The sequence below is a fragment of the Furipterus horrens genome, unplaced genomic scaffold (genome assembly GCF_987537825.1).
Source record: "Furipterus horrens unplaced genomic scaffold, mFurHor1.1.pri manual_scaffold_9, whole genome shotgun sequence".
Taxonomy (NCBI): domain Eukaryota; kingdom Metazoa; phylum Chordata; class Mammalia; order Chiroptera; family Furipteridae; genus Furipterus; species Furipterus horrens.
The window spans coordinates 85,009,028-85,023,390 of NW_028327179.1; the positions used below are offsets into that span (position 1 = coordinate 85,009,028).

At 44.9% G+C, this 14,363-nt stretch overlaps 1 long non-coding RNA gene and 1 pseudogene across 1 annotated transcript in view; one reads left to right on the forward strand and one right to left on the reverse strand.

Moving 5' to 3' along the window:
* The window catches only part of LOC150002086 (uncharacterized), a 35,569-nt gene that overhangs the window by 8,823 nt on the left and 12,383 nt on the right, over nucleotides 1-14,363 (forward strand). The window contains exon 2 of the long non-coding RNA XR_016513138.1: nucleotides 11,471-11,585. This is a non-coding gene — a long non-coding RNA (uncharacterized LOC150002086). The remainder of the gene's footprint in view (nucleotides 1-11,470; nucleotides 11,586-14,363) is intronic.
* Nucleotides 5,830-6,537, reverse strand: LOC150002087 (latexin pseudogene; annotated as a pseudogene).

Sequence of the window (14,363 nt, forward strand, 5' to 3'; positions counted from 1 at the left end):
ATAGTTCTTTACCTTCACTTCTTAATCTCCATACATATATTCTACCCCAGTCATAGCCTGAAATGGTCACTCATACACAATTTCATAAAGACTCAGTTGAATCCCATTTCGAGGAGCCACCCTTCTCCTGAACAGGGCAATAGATAAAACTTGATCCCAATGGAGATGAGTTTCTTGACACAGTCTGGCTACATTTTTCTTCAAGGTGTGATTCATCTTCTCTACCTTCCCAGAAGTCTAAGGTTTCCATGCCTTATAGCATCTTCACTTGATTCCTAGAAATTTACTAACCTTTCCTGTAATTTCTGAAACAAAAGCAGGTTCATTATTGCTCTGGATGCTGCCGGGTAGACCAAAGCTAGGAATTATTTCCTTCAGTCATGCTTTCATTACCTCTGAGGATTTCTCAATTCTAGTAAGGTAGGCCTCTACCCATCTTGAAAAGGTATCAACAAAGACTAACAAATATTTTCCATCCTTGGACCTTCAGCATCTGGATAAAGTCTATTTGCTAGTTCTCAGACTGGCACTGCCCTTGATATTGTTTCCCTTCTTTTTTTCTAATGAGGATCTGTCTTAAGATTGTTCTTCTGGCACACATGGCTTTAGAAATTCCAGGACCTATGAGCCATGGTTTAGTATATGTGGTTCAAAACCCCAGCTCTTAGCTTTCTCTAAGTCTGCAGTCAGATATTCAGGTTGAATTGTGACAAGTCTAAAACAGGTACCAAAGGGATTATAAATGTTCCTTTAGCCATGGACATGGACAGCTGTGTGGTGATTGCTAGGGGCAAGGGTGTATAAGGGGACTAAACTGGAATGGGAAAAAAATACAATAAAGATTAGATTTTAAAAAATAAATGTTCTTAAAAGAACCGATGCACTCCAATGTTCATAGCAGCACTATTTACAATAGCCAAGTGCTGGAAACAACCTAAATGCCCATCTGTAGATGAGTGGATCAAAAAACTGTGGTACATTTACACAATGGAGTTCTATGTAGCAGAAAGAAAGAACGAACTTCTACCATTTGCAACAACATGTTTGGAACTAGAGAGAATTATGCTTAGCGAAATAAGCCAGGCAACGAAAGAAAAATACCTTATGCTGTCACTTATTACAGGAAACTAATGAACAACACAAACAAATGAGCAAAATTGAACCAGAGCTATGTAAACAAGAAGTAGACTAACAGTAACAAGGGGGGAGGGGGGAGGGAGAGAAGGGGGTAAGATGGGGAAGGGTCAAGTCAAAAAACATGTATAAATGACCCATGGACATGGGCAACTGAGTGGGGACTGAATGTGGGGGAAGGGAGGGGCAGGATGCAGGAAAGCAAGAGGGGGAAAAAAGTGAGACAACTGTAATGGAAAAACAAACAAAATTTTTTTTTAGTGGGGGAAAAATAAAAAATAAAATAAAAAAATAAATGTTCTTTTAACACCTCTTTTGCTGCTCGATTGGCTAGATTGTTTTCTTTGGCCGCTTCAGTGTCCTCTTTCTGATGCCTAAGGCAGTGCATACCTGTCACCTGTGAAGGTACCTGAATAACCTCTAAAAATTTAAATTTTCTTAAAAAATTTTTTTAAAGATTTTATTTATTTATTTTTTTAGAGAGAAGGGAAGGGAGGGAGAACGAGAGGGAGAGAAACAGAAATGTGCAAGAGATACATGGATTGGTTGCCTCTCACACTCTCCCAACTAGGGACCTGTGCCCTAACTGGGAATCAAACCTGCGACCTTTTGGTTTGCAGGCCAGCACTCAATCCACTGAGCCACACCAGCCAGAGCAATAATTTAAATTTTCTGTTGCATGCTTAATTTCCTTTTTATTGGGGGTTAATAGTCCTCTTTCCTTCCAGATGCACATTCACTCTCTCTTCAGCACAGTCGAATCAGACTCTGGGAGAAAAGAGGCAGGATTTAACTTAGAGTTTTGAATTGCTCGGTACCTGTTCATTCTTCCAGTAGTGAGCCACAGATTTCTTTTTTGCTCTAGCAGGCTCAATGCTTGGTAGGGTGCATAAATGCCACCGCTGGACAATGTGATATAGTTTATTTGGCAAGTCCATTAAGACTCCTTTTGCCAGGTTCAAGCAGGAACCCAAGAAGCCTTACTGCTTATTGACAAATCTGGGTCTTCTGTGCTGATACCTTATAGCTACAAGATGCCAAATGGTTCGGGATAGCTATATTATTAGTTAAACAATGCATCCACATATTGTAACAGAATTTCTCCTTCGAGTTTTAGATCTTTTAAGTCCTGGCTTGGGGTCTCCCAAGAAATCATAGGGAAGTTCTTGAACCCTTATGGTAAGACTGTCCAGCAGTACTGAGCCTTGACCCAAGATTCTGAGTCCTGGCATTCAAAAGCAAACAACACTTGAGAGTCTTGGTCAACCAGAATACAAAAGAAGGCATCTTTTAAGTCCAATACTGAATACCAGGAGTTGTCCCTGGGTATACCGTTCTGTATGATGTCATTTATGGCCTTTAAATCTTGTATTGTATGGAAAGCAGCAGGGCCAAATGGGTCCATATTCCTGAAATTTCTAAATTATTGGGCATATTCCTTCTAGGGTCTCCTTTTGCAAGGGATACTGTCTCTTATTCGGAGTCCTCACCCCTGATTTGAGGTCAACTTTAACAGAGAGGCTCGTTTAGCCCATCCTAGCCTTTCAGCAGCCCACACCATGGGGTTTACCTGAGTCTCAATTTCTTTTGGCAAGGGTTGCTTTTCTTCTTCCAATGGTTTCATATGGAATTGCCGGGCATGCTCTGGAGGGACCTGTAGATGGAGCTGTTTTCTTCTGGGAGAAAGTGATTTGAGTGTGGGGTTTTGACAACAAATTCTTTTCCAAAAGATGAAAATCATATCTCCCACAGCACATCCCAATGGCTTCAAGAAAAATTGGCTTTAAGAGCTTCCAGAAGTCCCAGTTACAGTTCAGTTAGAGGTCTATTGACCACAGAATGTGTCACTCTATTATCGATCCAAAAGGTCTACAATTTGTCCCCCCATTGTTAGTTTTACCTGAGTTCTCAGACTTGGACCCCCTCTTCCCTCACTTGGGGCACTCTTTTTTTCCCAGTGCCCTTTCCCCTTGCAATGTGACTACTCTGTCCCAGTAGGGGCTTGTCCTCCTCCGAATTTGGTTTGGGATGGAGAGATCAGTTCAGGCTCACCTCCTTTGGCTCCCTCATTCAAGTAAGAGGAAAATCCCCCAGGGCTGGAGAGGCAATGGGAACCCTGACTGTGCTCACAGAAGCCATCCTGATCTTCCTGGTCCCTCTCTTTTGAATTTCTGTTATTTGCTGCAGGAAAATTCCCTTTTCTCTGGATCATTAATCTATTTCCTTTTAATTCTGCATCTTTATTATATAAAGTTATACAAGTCTGTACATAAGGTATGTTGTCCTATTTCCCTGACCTTTGACAAAACAACTCTAATTGCAGTATAGTACAGTAGTTTAAAGACCCACTTAGCCACCAGCATTCTGCTGATTCCAGATTATACATAAATCAATCAGTGTTACAATAAAAAAACATTTTCTTAGGTTCATAAGCAAAGGTCAACCCATCAACCAGAATTTACCCCAAAAGGCTATTTCCCAGAACACAGGCTCCCTGCCATTCTATCAGACAGAGCCCTGTGATATTACACAAACCAGAAGGCACCTTAATTCCTGATGACTGTTCTAAGTCATAACCTGAGACTGCAATTCTACCAGACAGAGGTCTGTAATATTACACAAAGCAGAATTCCTGCCCACTGTTCTACGTTTTAACCCAGGACTGTCATCCTGAACCGGAAAGCGCAGTGATTCAATCAAAAGTGAAGATGACAGGGAGTGCCAAGAATCAGAGAAGGGGAGTCCCCAGGTGAAATCACTTGGCACATGCTAGGGAGTCTCCAAATATGTACCCCATGGCCCTCCCAGTCCAGGCAACCAATAGGACTCCCGCCAAATACCTAGACTTACCAAAGGGTCCCAAAGGTGTCCCACCAGAATCGCTAGAATATAAAACTGAAAAGTTGGAATTTCTGTTGCCTGTCAGTACCAAAACCTATAAATAGAGGCTAGGAATGAATCTTTGGGGGTGTTTTATTCACATGCTGTTGATCTGAAAAGACAGTGAGTTATGTACCCTAAAATTCATCTTCACATCTCAAGCTGACCTTTTTATAAGGAGAAGAAAAAGTAGGTAAGGGGTTTGGAAAAAAGAATGATCAGATAAGAGTTGCAGTCCAGGGACAATTTTCCTGGTACTTCTTTATCTGTTGATGAAGTCTTTTTTAATAAAGATTTTATTTATTTATTTTTAGAGAAAGGGGAAAGAAGGGAGAAAGAGAGGGAGAAAACTATCAATGTGTGAGAGAAACATCAATAGGTTGCCTCTCACATGCCCTCAACTGGGGACCTGGCCTCTACACAAGCATGTGCCTTGACCGGGAATTGAACCAGCAACCTTTCAGTTTGTGGGACGACACCTAACCCACTGAGCCACACCAGTTGGAGTGTTCAACAGTTCTTTATCTGTGTCATGGATATGGCCTCCTTGGAACCCAATGGCTCAGACACCCTCCTGGGGCACAAAGGTTGTATTGCTTGTTGACCTCCTGGAGTCACATAGGTCATGCATTCCAGTTCCTAGAGAAACAGCTTCCACAGACATGAATCATTTAAGCCTATCAACTATGACTGAAGCTAAAATCTTTAACTCTTGAGTTCCCTTGTCAAAACTATTATCTTCTTAAAGCTGGCAGGACAATGGACTGTTTCAGCTTTTTGTACACAAAGGAGCTATGTATCCTCACCTGGCCTGTTTCCTCATCTGAGAAGTGAGACTATTGGATTAGATCTTGTAGAAAGTCCTTCCCAACTTAAAACAAATATATGAGTTAATACATGTATAGGATTAGGATGCAATTAATACAGGAGCTATAAAATTGAGGAGTGAAAGTCAGTCCAGGTGCTAGTCTGTCTGCACTCCCTCACCTTCCAGGCTTCCATGTTTGGAAAATCTTCTATAGGGGAGGCACTGTGCTTATATCTTAGAGGCATTTAAAGATGAATTAGATACAACTTTTGGCCTTGAGTTACTCACAATGCAAGAGGGAATAAAAAAGCAAGGAAAACCATAATATTAGACCAAAACTAATGGCAGGGAAAGCAACATTGATTATGTATGTGTCAGACACTAGGATAGGCACTTAGGATACTTCTCTCATGAATCCTTACAACTTCTCATTATTTATGCCTATTTCTCTCAGAAACTGAGGTTCAGGAAAGTCAAGCAATTTATCTGTAGTCAGAGAGTGATGATTATTGGAGCCCAGTTAAGATCCTGGGCTTGTTTACTCTGTCACTTGAGCCTTTAAAAATCTTAGTAACTCTCACGCTCTCTTCCCTCATCGGGAAGCTGACACCACAGCAGAGAATCTAATACAAGGTATAGCCCATTGCAGAGGACTTCAAAGGATGGTTCAGGTTATTTTGTAATTCAGATTTTGATCTGTATAAGTATCACTTGAAATATGTGGAGTTTAGCTTGGAAATATTTTTGTTGTGGGTTCCATTTATTGTAACCACATTTCTTTCTTTTTTGAGGCTGGAGTTGAAGCTTTTTATTATGGGATATACACAGCACTACTACTGTTAATAAGATACCTTTACATCATGACATTCTTTGTTATGGAAGCTATACAGTTCTGTGCCGTAATCAAGACATTTATACAAAGTGACAGTTTGGGATTTGTTTGGCCCCTTAAGCTCTGTGTCAGTGAAGAGTGATGTACACATCATTAGTAAGCACAGGGTCTTCGCTTATTCCAGTTGTGCTTCCTTTGGCAGATGGCTATTATGTTTTACTTTAGTGCCATATTGTGGATGCCAGAGAACTTGCATTTGCCAAGGAATAATCTCCTGAGGTGCAATGTCATGAAGTAGAATGGTGTAGTCTAACTCCATGAAGTCATCATTTCTTTGCACTTGCTTGACAGTTTGAATTTTTACCACTTTATACCATGTGTTTTCAGTAGAATTCTGCCATACTGTTTAACCACAGGCAACCCAGGCTCAAGGCTGAACTGGCTTCATTTCTGAAGATGCATTTCCAAAACTGTCTGGATAGTTTGTGCCTCTAGTGCTTCCTTCATGCGCTTGAGTTTTTGATAAAATGTGTTATCTTCTTCATCTGGGTTCTTTCCAATTTCTCCTTCAAATGTGAAGTTGACTTCTGGTGCAGTATCTTGTCCTACTGGCAGATAAAGTACTTCATCTGTGCAGTTCACTGTCACTTGTTTTTTTATCATTTCTTCCACAGAAAACTTAAGGCAATACTTATGTCCTCTCCCTGGGATATCCTCCATGCTGGCTTGTTGGACTGTCTGACCAGAAACACCTTGTGGAGAGTGCCCTGCTGATAGTTGACGCAGTTCTCCACCACCAAAGCTGCCTTGGAGGCTGCTGTGTAGTAGGCCGGTGGGAGTTCCATTCTTGGTGAGCGACTGCTGGCAGAGCTCAAGTTTGCTCAAGCTTAACTGGAGGGTATAAGTGCCCATTGTAACAAAATTTCTGCAGTAGATATAGCAAAGTTGCTTGCTAACAATGAATTGTTCTTAAGATCTGATTGGAGGAATAGAGCAGACTAACGTTTTAGGAGCAAATATGAATATCTCCACCTTGTAAAAGTGTAACATAGACCTAAAGTTAGCTAGAATAATAACTTCTTATACTTTTAGTTTAAGTATATTTTATTGATTACGTTGTTACAGTAATCCAATTTCTTTTTCCTTTGCTCCCCTCTCCCCAGTACCCCTCTTCCCTCTAGTTCATGTCCATGGGTCATGCGTATAAATTCTTTGGCTTTACCCTTTCCTATATTATTCTTAACTTCCCCCTGTCTATTTTGTACCAACCAATTATGTTTCTTAGTCCCTGCAACATTTCCTCATTTCTCCCCCTTCCCCTCCCAGCTGATAACCCTGCAAGTGATCCCCACACCTATGATTCTGTTCCTGTTCTGGTTGTTTGCTTAGTTTGTTTTTGTTTTTAGTTTTTAGATTCAATTGTTGACAGTTGTGAGTCTGTTGTCATTTTAATGTTTGTAGTATTGAACTTCTTTTTCTTAAATAAGTCCCTTGAACATTTCATATAATAATGACTTGGTGATGATGAACTCCTTTACCTTTACCTTGTCTGGGAAGCATTTTATCTGCCCTTCCATTCTAAATGATAGCTTTGCTGGAAAGAGTAATCTTGGTTGTAGGTCCTTGTTTTTCATCACTTTGGATACTTCTTGCCAGTCCCTTCTTGCCTGCAAAGTTTCTTTTGAGAAATCAGCTGATAGTCTTATAGGCACCCTTTTGTAGATAACTCTCTGCTTTTCTCTTGCTGCTTTTAAGATTCTCTCTTTATCTTTCACCTTTGGCACTTGAATGATGATGTGTCTTGGTGTGGTCCTCTTTGGATCTAGCTTGTTTGGGACTCTCTTTGCTTCCTGGACTTGTATGTCTATTTCCTTCGCCAAATATGGGGAGTTTTCCTTCATTAATTTTTCACATAAGCTTTCTATTTCTTGCTCTTCCTCTTCTCCTCCTGGCACCCCTATGATTCAGATGTTGGCACGGTTAAAGTTGTCCTAGAGGTTCCTAAGCCTCTCCTCATTTTTTTCAATTCTTGTTTCCTCATTCTGTACTGGTTGACTTTTTATCTTCCTTATATTCCAAATCATTTATTTGAACCCCGGTTTCCTTCTCTTCACCATTGGTTTTGTGTGGATTTTACGTCATTTTATTTAGCATAGCCTTCACTTCTTTCCTTATGCATTTGCCATACTTAAGCATATCTGTCTAGTCTGTGAGCATATTTGTCACCAGTGTTTTGAACTCTACATCAGTTAGGTTGGCTATCTCCTCATCGCTTAGTTCTCCCACTGGAACCTTGATCCGTTCCCTCTTTTGGCCCATACTTCTCTGTCTCCTGCTCTTGACAGGCTCCTGTGTTTGTTTGCCTCTATGTCTTAGGTAGAGCTGTCATACCTGTTACGTTGTAAGGGGCAGAGCCTTAGGTATTCATCAGTACAGAGTGACCCATTGCACCACGTTGTGGCGCTGTATGGAGGGGCGGGGTCTGAGAGGGAACAATGCCACTTGCTCAGCACTTACCCCTTTTCCAGGCACTTCTCCCACTTGCCTATGGGACTGGCATCTTTGGAAGTTCTAGGACCATAGGGGCCCTTTAAACAAGCAGACTCTGCTGAGAGACCAGCAGTTTCTTCCTCTGCCCCAACCCCCACTGGTTTGCACAGTCAGAAGCAATGAGGCTTTATTTTACCTGGCGCTGGAACCGTGAGCTGTGAGGTCTGGTCTGGTGCTAGGAGCACTCCCCAGGTGTCCCTCCTGACTTTTTAAAGCATGTGACTGCGCTTTCTGCCAGCCTGCTGCTGCCGCCACAGCTGCCGCCACCACACTGCATCCTCTCTGCCCCAGCTCCATCCCTCCTACCTGTCTGTATGAGTATTTCTTCTTTGTAGCTTTGTTTGTTGGACTTTCGTGCAGCTCAATTTTCTAGGACTTCTGGTTGTCTCTAGTTTTGAAGCAGTTGTATTCCTTCTCAGTTGTGGAGGGAGCCTCAGCGTGTCTGTCTAGGCCTCCATCTTGGCCGGAAGTCTTGTACTTTTTAACATTTAAAAAGCATCTGTTGATTTGCTCAACAGATAGTTATGGAGGACGTGACATGTATAACAGTGTGGCGGGCACATTAGGACATACAAATGAAATATTAAGAGCTAAATAGTAAAGAAGGTAATGGTTCTCAGCTGGGGCAATTTTGTCTCCTGTACCCCACCACCCTGGGTTCACTTAGCAATGTCTGGAGGGATTTTTGATCCTCACAACTGGAGGGGTCTTGCTGAAATATAGTGGATAGAGGCCAGGAATACTGCTGGACGTCCTAAAATGCACACGATAACCCTTAACAACAAAGAATTACCCAGCTCAAAATATCAGCAGTGCTTTGGTTGAGAATCCCTGATATAAAGCAATTACATGCAACTGGGTAATGCTGACTCTGAGAGGTGTAGGAGCTGACAGAAGAGACCAACTAGTCTCAGCCAGAGTGGTCAGGAAAGGTTTCACAGAGGAGAAAAAGCAGACTGGGTCTTTGAAGGAGTTAAGATTTAGCAAGGGAGAGACCTGGAGGGGACACTCCAAGGAGGGAATGTAGCATGAGCAAAAGTGCTGAGGTGGAGTGAGTGAGCTAGGCCATTTCTGGGACAGTGAACAGGCCACCCTTGACAGCGCATTATCTCCACTCCACAGTCTGAGGATTGGGCCAGGCAAGCATCTTGTGATACCTCCACGTAACATATGAGGAAACCAAAGCGCAGAAAGCTTCAGTTGGTTCCTGAGCTGGGGATAGGAGCCAGTCCTCTTGCTGGGCCCTGGGCTTTCCCCACTGTAGTCTGCTCAGGCCACACCTTGTGGCCTACTATCTGCCACCAGGAACGAAATGGAGCCATGGGGGCATCACCCAAACAAAAGCTTCTTTCTGCCCTGAATCCAGCTGGCCTACTCTGTCTCTTGACTTGAAAAGACACCCTACAGAAACCTAGACTTACACCCACACACAGACTTCTCAAGCAAGAAATGGAGATAGAACTTCTTAGAAAAAGGAATCGTGTTCTCAAGAGCAGAAACACATGGCTGATATGGAGCATCACTCAACAGGCTGGCTAGGGAGGAGAAGTCACTGGTCAATACAAACAGCTTACAGTTGCTGTGGCACCGTCACCATGAGCAAAGAAGACATGAGCACAGGAGAGCAGGGCAAGGAGGAGCCTGGGACAGGTGGGATAGTGGTGCCAGAGCAGGTAAAATGGGGAGAAAATCTCACCTGCTGGAGTGTAAGGGACAACTGGGAGTTCCCTACTCTGACACTCTGAGGAGGCAGGCAAAGGTACCAGGAGAACAAAGGCTGGTGTGCATCTGAAGAGGGAGGGCCAGGTCCCAGGAATTACCCAGAAGCAGCATCCAGGAGCAAGGTCAGAAAGGGGTGAAAAGGAGAACGAAGTGCAGGAGAAAGAGTCAGGCAGGGTTTTAGGCCAAAAGAGATGGTGCAGGGTGTGGGACTCGGGGAAAACATCAAGTCGAATGCCAGGTTCATTGGAGGCAAGAACTCGTCCACCTGTGCCCCAGACACTGGAGAGGTGGGTGAGGTCAGGTGAGAAAGAATAGCCACAGAGGTGAGGCTTTAGAGGTCCTGCAGGAGAAGGAGCCCCAAACCTGGGCCTCACTCCCACCCCTGCCAGTCATCCATGTCTAAGCGATGGGGGTCAGCAGGAGAAAGAAGTATGGAGGCGCCATCCTAAGACCCTTCTCCCTCACCCTTTCCCGTCCCAGCCCTGGCCTGCAGGGCTTTTGCATCTTCAGTGAGGATGAGGCTGTGGTCATGCAGAGTTGCTGCAGGGGTGCAGGTGGAATGGAGCCATAGGTAGGGATCACTATCCAAGGAAGATTTATGCCAAGACTGTAGCATCTCTTTGCGCCCATGATTACAACATCCTCTGCACTGAGATGCCGGTCCCCTCGCCCTGGGGGACACAGGTGGCTCAAGAGCCTGTCTTTGAGGATAGTTCACCCACCTCCCTCACTTTTATTTCCAACCATTTCACAGCCTGGCTTCATAACAAAAATCTAATCAATGTGCAAACCTTTTCTCCTGCCTGGGAGGCCCTGACACTTCACAGCCACAACAAGCCCCAGCCTTCACCCCAAACAACTCTTGTCTCTTGCCCAGAGCAGAGGTGCAGGGCACTAGTAAGCCAGTGTGGGCCCAGGCCACCAGGACAGACCCCTATCCTGGTCACTGCATTGCCTGGCCTGGGGAGTGGCCACCGTGGGTACATTACAGTTCCCCGGGTGCCAAGAGGATTCTCAAGTGAGAACAGAGCCCACCCTCTCTCCCTCCCTGCCTTCACCTGCCTAAGGTCAAAGTGGGCAAGCAGGACAGAAGGCATGAAGGAGGGGGTGAACAGGGACCTCTACCTTAAGGAGAAAGCCTAGATGTTGGGGGGGGGGCAATCACAGGAGACAGCCCCAGGCCTGTCTCACTCCCCCAAGCCACTCTCTGCACTTGCCCAATCAATCCAAAGGCTCTTCTGGAAGCACCCCCACCCCAACTCCCAGGCCTTGAGACCCAGCTGGTTCCCACATCCTGTGTCTCCCTCTGACTTCACCCACTCACTCCCCTGTGACACACCTGAGGGGGAACATGACAAGAATGATCAGGTCAGCTCAGACCCTACCTAGCCCAGTGCTTGGGGTGGGTGTGAGGGCTGCCCAGGGTTTCCTGCTGGAGACTGGAGCCTCCTGGCTGGTCCCCAGGGCCCCGCGCAGACCTCTGGCCCCAGCTGGTTACCTGCAGGCTGGAGCTGTATCCATAGCGCCTCTCTCCTCTCTCTTAGGTGCATCTGCAGCTTGGAGCGGAGTCACTGGGAGGCTAAGGCACCAAAGGACCAGAAAGAGCAAACTTGGGGTGAGCTGGGGAGGCAACCTCTTTACTCCCTCCAAGATACAGAGGTGAGCTGATGACCCCACTCTTGGGAAAACTGGCCGAGAAAGGTTATCTTTAAATCACTTTAAAAAATTGAGATACAATTCACATATCACAAAATTCACCATTTTCAAGTATGCAGTTCAATGATTTTTAGCATAATCACAAGATTGTAATACAGCCATCACCACTAATTCTAAACCATTTCCATCACCCTAAAAGGAAGCTCCACACGCATGTGCAGTCACTTCCCATTCTTCCCTCCCTTCAGCCCCTGGCAACCACTAATCTACTTTCTGTCTCTATAGATTTGCCTATTTTGGGCTTGTCATATAATCAGGATCATACAATACGTGGCATTTTATGTCTGGATTTTAATTTACTTTAAAATTTTTACTTACATACAATAAAATTCAATTTGATATACAGTTCTGAGTTTTTACCACATGTAGAATCGTCGTCGGCAGCCGTCCATCTCGAGAGACGATGGTGTAGCTTCTTAAGAGTCTTTCTGCACCGCCGAGAATGGCTGTGCAGTCCGACTCGGGAGTGACACGGTATCTGTCTCCTCCCGTGTTGAATCGACATCTTGCGATGACGCTGGAGTGTCCTCTCCAGTGAAGCTGAAGCTACAGAGCCTGGGCAGGGTGATATGGAGGGTCTGCTGTTGCCCATGCAGCAGACCCCCCCTCTCTTCGCAGCTGAAGGGTCCAAGGGAAAGACAGAGTCAATACAGCTTGGCTTCAGGTGCGCCGCAGGAGTTGCCGGTGTTGACTACAACGTCAAACCGCCTTAGGGACTCCGGCTCCGGATTTTCTGTCGGGGTTTACTCCCTTAGCCTTTCCCCTGAAGAGGTATGCCGCAAGGCAGCGGAGGTTTTTTGGAGTCAGAGTTTTCCTTCTCTGACATGTAGAATCATGTAACCACTAACATAATCAAGATATCAAACAGTTCCCATTACCTCACATGACCCCTTTGTAGTTAGTTGTTCCCCACCACACCACCCCTAGCAGCCCTGATATGTGTTCTTGTCCCGTAATTTTGCCTTTTCCAGAATGTTCTAGATGTGGAATCAAATCATATGTAAATTTTCAAGTCTGACTTCTTTCCATTAGAACAGTGCATTGAAGATTCATCCTTACTGTTGCCTTTATCAGGAGTTTCTTTTTTATTGTTGAGTAGTATTCCACCATGTAGTTGTGTCACGGATTACTTGTCCACCCACCAGTTGAAAGACATTTAGGGTGTTTCCAGTTTGTAACAGTTACTAATAAAGCCTCTATAGACACTCACAGACTGGTTTTTATATAAACATAAGTTTGCATTTCTCTTGAGTAAATAGGAGTGGGATCGGTGGTACATATAGTAAATGTGTGTTTAATTTTATAAGAAAATGCTAATCTGTTTCCCAAAGTATCCATACATTTTTTGCATCCTTAGCTCTAGTTGCTCTGTATTTGGATTGGTCTGTTTGTTTGCCATTGTAATAAGTACTATAAAAACAATTACAAAATTTGTTTAAAGTCACACACATGGTGAGTGGCAGAGCTAACATTTAATTGCAATCTGTCTCCAAAATCCATTCTTCTTCTTTTTTTGTTTTTGTTCTGCACACACTGCTCCTTAAACAATTAATTTACTCCAGTGGCCCAAACCTGAGTGAGGCTTGGCTTCTCGCCTTCCTCCCCAACAACATGAGTTCCAGTACCTGCTCCAGGTTTGCCACCAAATACAGGGCCCTGGGCTCCACACAGTCACCCAGCCATCAGGCCTGGCCAGTCAGCAGCGTGGTCAACATCTATGCAGGCTTGGGCTCCTGGATCTCCATGTTCCACTCCACCTGCATCCATCTAAGGCAGCTGGTGGTCTGGAGGACTGGCTGCAAGGATGGCCAGGGGCCTGATGGACATAGGGAACATCCAGAGGAAAAAGGAGACTAGGCAGCACCTGAATGACCATCTGGCCTCTTATCTTGAGAGGCTGAGAAGCCTGGAGGCTGATAATTAAAGACTGGAGAGCAAAATGCAAGAATGCCTGGAGAAGAAGGGACCCCAGGTCAGAGACTGGGGGCATTCTTTCAAGGCCATCTAGGACCTGAGGGCTCAGATCTTTACAAGTTCCACGAACAGTGCCCGCATCATTCTGCAGATTGACAATGTCAATGTCCATCATGCTGCTGATGACCTCAGAGTCAGGTGTGAGATGTAGTTGGCCATGTGCTAGTCTGTGAAGAGTGACATCAGTGGGCTCCAAAAGGTCACTGATGACATCAATATCACTTGGCCACAGCTGGAGACAGAGGAGATCGAGGCTCTCTGGGAGGAGCCGCTCTTCATGACAAAGAACCACGAGGAGAAAGTAAATGGTCTGCAAACCAGATTGCCAACTCTGGTTGACCATGGAGTTGTATGCCACTAAGTCTCAGGACCTCAGCAAGATCATGGTAGACATCCGGGCCCAGTGTGACAAGCACTTGTCCCAGCAGATTGAGGAGAGCACTGCAGTGGTCACCTCGCAGACTGGTGAGACAGGAGCTGCTGGGATGACACAGAGCTGAGATGTATGGTCAGTCCTTGGAGGTCAACCTGGACCAATGAGAAATCTACAGACCAGTTTGGAGGACAGCCTGAGGGAGGTGGAGACGTGCTATGCCAGGCAGATGGGACAGCTCAACGGGGTCCTGCTGCACCTGGAGTCAGAGCTGGTCCAGACCTGGGCAAAGGGGCAGTGCCAGGCCCAGGAGTATGAGGCCCTGCTAACATCAAGGTCACATTGGAGGCTGAGATCTCCAACTACCTCCATCT